The sequence below is a fragment of the Protopterus annectens genome, chromosome 13.part0 (assembly GCF_019279795.1).
Source record: "Protopterus annectens isolate FY-2018-M chromosome 13.part0, PAN1.0, whole genome shotgun sequence".
Taxonomy (NCBI): Eukaryota; Metazoa; Chordata; order Ceratodontiformes; family Protopteridae; genus Protopterus; species Protopterus annectens.
This window is the reverse complement of record NC_056747.1, coordinates 138638371-138647747: the sequence shown is the minus strand read 5'-3', so window position 1 is coordinate 138647747 and position 9377 is coordinate 138638371.

Sequence of the window (9377 nt, the reverse complement as noted above, 5' to 3'; positions counted from 1 at the left end):
TGGCACAATAGTCCTCCTGTGCTTGTCTGTACCTCTGAGAAGTATATGCCAAACAGGAGGGGTCCTAGGACTGAGCCCTGGGGAACACCACTTGTAACCAGTTTAGAGTCAGACCTAGCTCCCACAACTCTCACCATGTGGGTTCTGTCCGTGAGCCAATTGGCAACACATCTTGTGACATAGGGGTTTATGTTCAGGCTGGTGAGCTTGTCTATAATAGCAGAATGGGGAATGGTGTCGAAGGCCTTTGCGAGGTGTAGGTAGGCTGTGTGTACCACCTTTCCCTCATCTATAGCCTTGGTAACTGTCTCAAAGAAGTCCACCAGGTTTAGGAGGCATGACCTGACCTTAATAAAGCAGACCTGGGTAGGGTCCAGTGTTTGGAGGTTCCCAATGTCTTTGTTAATGATTTCCATGATGATGTGCTCCATAGCCTTGCAGACCAAGCTAGTCAGGCTTACAGGGTGATAGTTCCCGGGGTCAGTTTGGCTCTACCTTTGTGGAGTGGAATAACCATTGCTGCGCACCACTCTATGGGTATGTAGCCTGTGGAGAGGCTGAGTTTGAACAGTGTGTATAGGTGAGGGATTAGTTCATCTTTGAGCTTGTGTAGGATGCAGCCTGGGACACCGTCCGGTCCCATTGATGCTGTGTTTTTGGCTTTGGAGAGGTATATTTTAACCTGAGTGTCTGTGCTTTCAGGGGCTCTACATTCTTCTGGTATGGTTATGGTCCCTTTTGGGGGTGAAGTTTGCACTGAACTTGTCTGCCAGGATGTTGGCAATATCAAGTTGGTTCAGTGTATTTTGTGCCATTCTGCACTAACTCCGAGCAGATCTGAGCATTGCCACTTAGATTCTTGACATAGCTAAAAGAATGCCTTGTGGTTATCTTTGGAGTCCTTGGCAAGTTGTATTTCAAAGCTCACTTTGAACGATTTTATGAGGGATCGTAGTTTTTTTGCTTATACTGATCAGGGATATCTTCCCTTCTTGGGATTTTACTCTTTTCTGTGCTAGTTTCCTCCTTCTGTTGTATAGCTTGTTTATGGCAGGGGTCCACCAGACTGGTTTCCTTTTCTTAGAGGAATGAGTCTTGGTTTTGCTTGGGATAGCACGATCCATGCATTCTTGTAGGTGACCGTAGAATGCATTAGTAAAGGATTTTGCAGCTTGGACAGCTTTATCCTTTAGCATGGGGGCTTTGAAACTTTCCACCTCCGTCTTAAGTAACGTGAAGTTTGCTTTTGAAAAGTTTTTCAAGGTGGTTTCCTTGTCCGGGGGTGGGGGTGGAATGTGGATATCCAAAGTGATTTGTTTATGGTCAGATCTAACCAGAGAGAGGTTGACCTCTGGTGTGGAACACCGGTCGCCCATGTTGGTGATGACCAGGTCCAATATGTTTTCACCTCTGGTGGGAGTGTTGACCAGTTGTTCCAGGGTGTTTGAGTTTATAAATTCTAGGCAATGTTTGGCAAGGGAGTTAGTACTTGAGTAGTTCTCCCAGTTAATGTTTAGGTAGTTGAAATCACCCAATGTTAGGGTGTTTGGTAGGACCTTTATGTTACCTAGTGTTTCTAGAAATGCAGAATGGGGGTCCTGGGACATGGTGGGTGATTGAATTGTAGTTTTGCCCGTTGTTAGTTGCACGTGGATAATAAACCAAAACGATGACCATGAAGGTGAAACAATGAAGCACAGAAGTGAGTTTATGGTAGGATTATGGTAGTAAGTAAGTAGAAGTGCGTTTATGATAGGAGTATGGTAGTAAGTAAGTACATGTCCCCATATTTTCACTTTAAATCATTTCAAATTATTTTAAATAATTTTTAACAGTTAGTTAAATGTATTTATTTATTTATTTATGTAAGTATATGCTGATTGATTATGTGCATTGATATCTAGTAAGTGTGATTGGGCTAATTAGGATAATAGCACATAGTATAAAAGGTCCTTGTACTGTGTTAGCCCACATCTGATGAAGTAGGATAAATGAAAATGTACTGTATGCTGTGTGACATTTATGTGTTTTTGCTTTCTTACTTTGTGGACATTAAACTCTGACTCGTCTTGCCAGCACTGGTCCGTGCTTCATTGTTTCGCCTTCTTGGTCATCATTTTGGTTTATTTGGTAGTGTCTTGATGACCTGGTGAACATGGTTTTTGCACATGGATAATCTCTGAAGCATCTTGCTGTGCCACTAAACTGGAGGTGTGGGTAAATCCTTGATGAATATGGATACTCCCCCGCTGTTTGTATTTCAGTCTGGGTTATGTGACCGAAATGTTCATAGGTAGGTACTAGGATATCGGCCCAAGGGCCTACGTAAGCCTAGCTAGCAAGGTTCCACAGCTTACTCCACCCAAGAAAGTTATTTTTCTGTGCTACTGTCCAGCAGAGAGACAGAAGTGATCCCCAGGGTGTATTTCCTATTTCCCATCCACTCATCAAGATTTTTCTTGAAGAGTGCTAATGAAGAACTTCGCTTGATATAGATGGGTAGCTTGTTCCAGAGTATAGGAAGTCTCTGGGACAGGAGTCTGTCCCTCCAGCATGTCCTGTTTATTGTGGTGACAAGGTTTAGGTCCCTAGAGTGTGTAGCTCGGAGGGATTGGGATTTCTTTAGGTGTAGCTTGTCCAACAGCTCTGGGTTTGACATAGCTTGATATGTTAGGCAGAGATCACCTCGGAGTAGGCGATATGCTACAGAGTAAAGCTGGAGTTTTTTGAGGCGGTCAGTGTAGGGTATTTGTTTGAGGCCAGTGATCCTCTTTGTGGGGTACTTCTGTGGCCTTTCCAGCTGCTGCAGATGTCTTGTGAGGTACATTCCAAAAGGGGCGTTATATACTCTATAATGGATCTAATGAGTGATGAGTAGAGGGGAACATTGACCTCTTTTTTTCCTGGATGACAACCCTTTTATGATGGTGTGCCACATAGAAGGATTTCCTGACTACTGTGGCGATGTAATTATCAAAGGAGAGACGACTGTCCACCTGGGTCCCAAGGTCTCTTATCGCGCATTCGGTGTTAAGTATACTACTGCCTATGTTGTAGTTCATGGGTACAGAGTTTTTACCAAAGGGGATGACAATGCACTTTTTGGCATTGAGCTTAAGGCCATGGCTTTGATACCAGGCATCTGTCTCAGTGAGGCCCTTTTGTAGCATGTCCACATCGTTGGGAGTTTCGATTATGGCTCCTAGTTTGGAGTAATCTGTGAACTTCGTTAGCCAAAGACCTTCTGTGTTAGCCTGTACTTCAGAGAAATAGATACTTTCACAGTGTGGGTTCTGTCAGTGAGCCAGTTGGCAACCCATCTTGTGGCATAGGGATTTATACCTAGTTTAGTGAGTTTATCTATAATTCCAGAGTGTGGGATGGTGTCGAAAGCCTTGGCAAGATCTAGATAGGCTGTGTGAGCCACCTTACCCTTGTCTACGGCTTTGGTGACTGCTTCAAAGAAGTCTATCAGATTTAGGAGACATGATCTGCCTTTTGCAAACCCGAACTGGGTGGGTTCCAGGGTTTGGAGATTGCCAATGTCTTTGTTTATAAGTTCCATGATGATACATTCCATGGCCTTGCAGACCAGGCTCATCAGGCTAATGGGGTGGTAGTTCCCAGGGTCCGTGGTGGCTCCCCCCTTGAGGAGTAGGATAATCATCGCTGTGCGCCATTCAGCAGGCACAAAGCCTGAGGTGAGGCTATGATTGAACATGGTACTTAGGTGGGGTGCCAGTTCGTTCTGTAGTTCATGTAGAATGCAGCCTGGGATGTTGTCTGGTCCCATGGATGCTGTGTTCTTGGCTTTGGAGAGTGTGGTTTTTACCTGTGCAGCTGTGATTACAGGAACTTTGCATTCGTCCGGTATAGAGATGGTCTCTTTAGGGGGTGGGAGGGGGGTAAAGTTAGCACTGAACCTGTCTGCCAGGGTGCTGGTAATATCAGTTGGGTCTGTATATTTAGTGCCATTGTGCTGTAACTCAGAGCAGATCTGAATGTTGCCATTGAGATTCTTGACATAACTATAGAATGCTTTGTGGTTGTCTTTAGAATCAGTGGCAATTTTGTTTTCGTAACTAACTTTGGAGGATTTTATCAGGGATCGCAGATTCTTACTGAGGCTGACCAGGGAGCTCCTCCACTCATGGGATTTTATTCTCTTTTGCAACAGTTTCGTCCTTCTGTTGTACAGTTTGTTTATGGCAGGGGACCACCAGATTGGCTTCCTTTTTTTGGAGGATGGCATCTTGGTTCTGTTTGGGATAGCATGATCCATGCACTTGTATAAGTGCTTATAAAGTGCAATTGTGCAGGATTCCGTAGTCGTAACTGTATTGTCCATCTGCATGGGTGTCATGAAGTTAACCACTTCTGTCTTAAGAAGCATGAAGTTGACTTTGGAGAAATTTTTTACCATGGTTTCCTTAATGGGGGGTGGGGGCAGGATGTGGATATCTAGGGTAATTAGCTTATGGTCGGATCGGATCAATGAGGCGTTGACTTCAGGTGTAGAACACTGGTCACTCATGTTGGTAATGACTAGATCTAAGATATTGTTGCCCCTGGTGGAGATCTGGATAAGTTGATCCAGGGCATTGGAGTTTATGAATTCCAGAAAGCGTTGAGCGAAGGAGTTGGCACATGAGTAGTTTTCCCAGTTAATGGTGGGGTAGTTAAAATCACCCATTATTAGGGTATTTGTCTGAACCCTAATATTTTCCAGTACATCAAGAAAAGAAGAGTGGGAATCCTGGGGCATGGTGGGTGATCTGCAGCAAGCTACAATTTGGATTGCAGTTTTGCCCAGAGTTAGTTGCACTTGGATAACCTCGGCTGCATTATGCTGAGCAACTAGCCTGGAGGTGTGGATAATCCTTAATGAATATGGACACACCTCCGCCTTTGGTGTTCCGGTCCAGGTTACATGGCCAAAAAGTATGGTATGAGTTATAGCCTGGTAGTGCAGGGGTGCTCTCTGGAGCCTTGAACCAGGTTTCAGTCACTGCACAGATATCGATGTTCTCCATTTTAAGGAGTGCCTCTAGTGAGTGCATTTTGAGATTTAGGCTTCTAGCATTGAGTAGCATCACCCTCAGTTTTTGCTTGCCTGTTCCTGTTACGGTGGTGAGTTTGTCATTTGAACCTTGCCTAAAAAAGGCACTACAGAGGCGGCAAGAACCTTAGGCAGTATCCGGAATCCCAGGGGTGACAGGTGCAGGCCATCTCTGGCAAAGCATCGTGGTCTGTCGACCATGTCATCCCAGGCAGACAGATACTTGATCCCTTTAGAATGGCACCAGAAACTTAGCAAATTGTTGAAGTCAATCATTTTGTCCTTGTACTGCGGCTTCATTCTGTGTGATGGCAGAATGCTACTCAGGGCTAGGGTCATGCCTGCCCTGGGCTACAACATCCGAGAGCTCTTCCATGTCTCTTTTCATGTAGTCCAGGGAGATATGTTTCAGGTCATTCACACCAACATGGACAATGACAGTCATATTTGTACTTATTGTGGAGTGACCTGAGTTTGTGGGTTATGTGGCAGATCCTGGCACCAGGCAGGCAGCTAACAGTAACCTTCTCCTTGTTTAGCCTGGTGAGTGGGACATCAGTGTGCCTGACTATGACTAGTGTGTTGGGTACGTTGTTTTGCCTTATTGGCTGTGGTTGAGTGGCACACTGAGTTTGCGGGCTATGTGTCTTTTGGGTTGTGTTGAGGGGTGGAGGTTACTTGCATTTCTGCTTTGGAGGTCTCTGTTGCTTGAGCAGATTATTATTAGAGCATCCGTGAATGTTTTTGTGTTTCTATGTGTGGATTTTGGTGGTGTTGATTTAGTGAGACTATGTGATGAGTGGTGCAAGTGCTTATCTTCTCCTCTTGACTGTCAAGTTTAGTCTTGATTGGAGAGAGCTTTACCTCCAGTTTGGATAGATAAGTGCATCTCTCACAGGTTGTAGTGTTGGGTGGTAGGAGGAGAGGGTTGTCTGTGTATATGAGGCAATTTCTACATTGCCCCAAGATGCCCAGATTCATCAGATAGACAGGAGAGAACAATGAGAGCTGACCCTTGGACATGCCTGAATAAAAAAACTATTTTCCTTTAGATAAGTGAGGAAAGTGAGTACAAGAGCTGTTTTTCTCTAAGCAAGTGAGGAAAGTAAGTACCAAAACTGTTTTCCTCTAGGTAATGAGGAAGGTTGAGTGCTGTAGTAATTAGTAGGTTATTTAGTGCTTACAACAAGTTCTGAACAAGTGCTGATCATGAATAAGCAAATTCAAGGGTTGGGAGGGTGGCCTAATGGTTAAGGTGTTTGCCTTACAAACACAAGGTGCAGGGTTTGAGTTTCACAAGGGATAATTAGCTAGGCTTACAGTGGCTCACAAGGGCAGTTAGCCTAGTACTAACCTATGAACCTATAAGTGCTAAAACTAAGAATCTGTATCTGGACTAAACTAGTTACAGGAAAGAGGGGAATCAAATGCAAATGCGGGCTTGTAAATCAAAAAGTTGAGAGAGATGGAAAAACTGCCCAAACGGCCAATAACTACAATGTCTGGGCCAGAACCACTCCTTATGTGGTAGATAGGTTACCTAGTGCTTACCACTCCCACTGATAAGCTAGAAGGCTTCCCTCCAACACAGAAAGCTTTGGTGGGGGCTGGGGCTCAGAAGCTTACATACAGTCCTGGATACAGTAAATATGAAATATATATATATATATATATATATATATATATATATATATATATATATATACACACACACACACACACACACACACACACACACACACACATATCCTTCAGAAGGGTCTCACAGACGGATAACTGGTGCCAGAGCCATGGCCTAAAGTTAAATTGATAGTAGTCTGTCATTCGACACCCATGTGGCTAGCTAAAGTTAGGAAGACCTTCTACATTGCCCACCTTTATCATGAAGGGATTCTCATCTAGATCAAGGAGGTCATTGTCTCCTCTACTCATCACTCATCAGACCAATGATTGAGCAGCAGCTGGAGAGCCACAAAAAGTTCTCACCAAAAGGATAAAGAACCCCTAACATACAAGGCCATGCCAGAACAGATGATGATGTGATGATATCAACCTCAAAAAAATCTAGATCCATCAGGGGCCACAAGGGGACTAACTTAAACCGACACGGGCTATAAATAGGGGCTGCTGGAGGGATAGATTCATCACCGTATATGTGTGCAGAGAGCCCTCGCTGGCCTTGTTCAAGAGAAATCTTGACCAATGGATGGAGGGATAGTCAGTGTCACTGCCACAGCAAAATAATGGGTATAGTTCCCCATACTAAAGGGTGAAGCCACAAAATCCATGGCTAGGGGCTTGTAAATGCCCTCGGGCAGATAGCCTAGTATGAACCTATGAACCTAAAAGTAGCTAAAACAGCAGTAAAAACAATTCAAATGCAGTGCAAGCTAGCACACTTGAGTATGCAGCAATGTTAAACCAAGCAGTTTTAAAAAAATGCAATTAAATTCAAAAAGACTAAAAACAAGTGTAGAAGGAGTCTATTAGGTAGAATGAGGTAAAGAGATGGGACTGGGGGGAGTGTCCAGATCAAATCTACAGTGGGGGCGGGCAACTGCAAAAGCCTCCAAATTTAAACAACAAGACAGGAATAGGGAGGGTGGTTATAAGAAAACCAGCACCTTCAGCAGAGATCTGGAAAAAACTATACAGTGAAGCAGAAATAACAGTGCACAGCTCTGAAGTCAGCCAGCAGTGATATAAAATTAGTCAAACAATTACCAGTACACATCTCTGAAGTGCCAGAAAAATATACTCCGCTCTGTATATCTCAAGATAGTTTGAAGAGCACTCTGTCAGGACATAGGAAGGCTCCAACAATGCTGTTGTTAGTGAAGACCTAGTTTTTTTTCTTACACCAGGCTAGGCCCGTTTAACTTAGAGGACCTAGTCCTCATGTAATTCTGCTGCAGGGCTAGGCCAGTTTTAGAGGACCTAGTCCTCAGTCATTCTCTTTCTCTCTTCTTCTCTGGTTGCTTGTGTGTTGCAGTGTCTAAGGATAGCAAGGAGCACAAACCCTCTGGGTTTAAAAAATGTATGAAGTGCTCCCAGAAAATGTCTTTGATGGATGGCCACAGTAGCTGTGTCTACTGTTTGGGAGCCATCCATTTGCAAGAATCATGTTTGTTCTGTCATGCTTTCTCTCCTAGAGTGTTGAAGGAGAGAGAACAAACTGATGCTCAGGAGTCTTCTGAAGCCAACCTTCGAGGAAGCTTTATCTGGTTCTTCGGCTTCTTTGTCTAAGTCTTCAAAGTCAAGATCTGACTCAAAATCTAAAGGTTCAAAAAGGCCTTCTCAGGCACTGGCTGGTGTTTCGGAGCCACTGGCCAAATTAACAAAATCTGCCTCCTAGACTCCTCAGTCTTAGAAGCCGAAGGTGAGCACCGTGGTTTCAGAGTCGGTCACAGGTGCTTCGGTGCCGACTGCTGAACCCTTGGAAATAGTTGACTCTGCTTCTCGGAGCCGGTCTGTAGAGTCCCTACCAGTCTCCTTGATGGTCAAATTTCCAGTGCCTTCTAGGTCGAGATCCCCAACTTTATCTTCTAGGTCTTCCAGGAGTCTTTCAGAAGAAGATGTGGAGAGGGTAATACTGAGACTCCTGAAGTAGTCTGCCCTGCCTAAATTTTTGTTGGCTCCGACCCAATCGGCTCTGGAGCCACTCGAACCAGTCTTGTCCTCATATGTGCTTCCTCCTCCAAGCCATGTTCGTTTTTCAGAGCCGGAGTGCTTGTTACCAAAGGAGGAACCCTCGGTTCCGGCTCCCCTTGCTGTTGCATTGGAGCCAAGTTCGGCTCCGACATGCTCAGCTCTGTCCGTCCTGTCCAGGGACTGAAACTCTTCTGTCGGTGATGAGGGGGAGGGTCTGAATCAATCTTCATCGGTTCCGAGCCTTCCTCTCTGTGCTTCCGCCAGGGTGAGCTCGGACCCTGCATCTATCTCTGAGCCGATGGCTCGGGCTCCGGCACCGTCCTTTATCTGTTCAGAGCGGGGATGGTCTTCTGAGCCGGAGAGGTCTGCTTTTGAGGTGATGAGTGTGCTGTCGCAATCGACAGCCCCTGCCAGTGGTACAAGCACCCCCCCCACCCACCAGGGCTCCCACTTAGGTCTCAGTACCTACTCTCTCTGGAGACAGCAGAGATCCACAGCCTCAGGAGCCACCAGCTGGTGGCCCCCACTCTTCCGAGGCCTCCCCAGAAGATCCTTTTGAGGAGCCCCCTCGGAAGAGAGTATGCAAGAGGAAGCATATTGACTCCCAGGATAAGTCTTTGACATCGGACACTGACCTTGATGAGTCGGTGGGGGTCCCCTAAGTTGT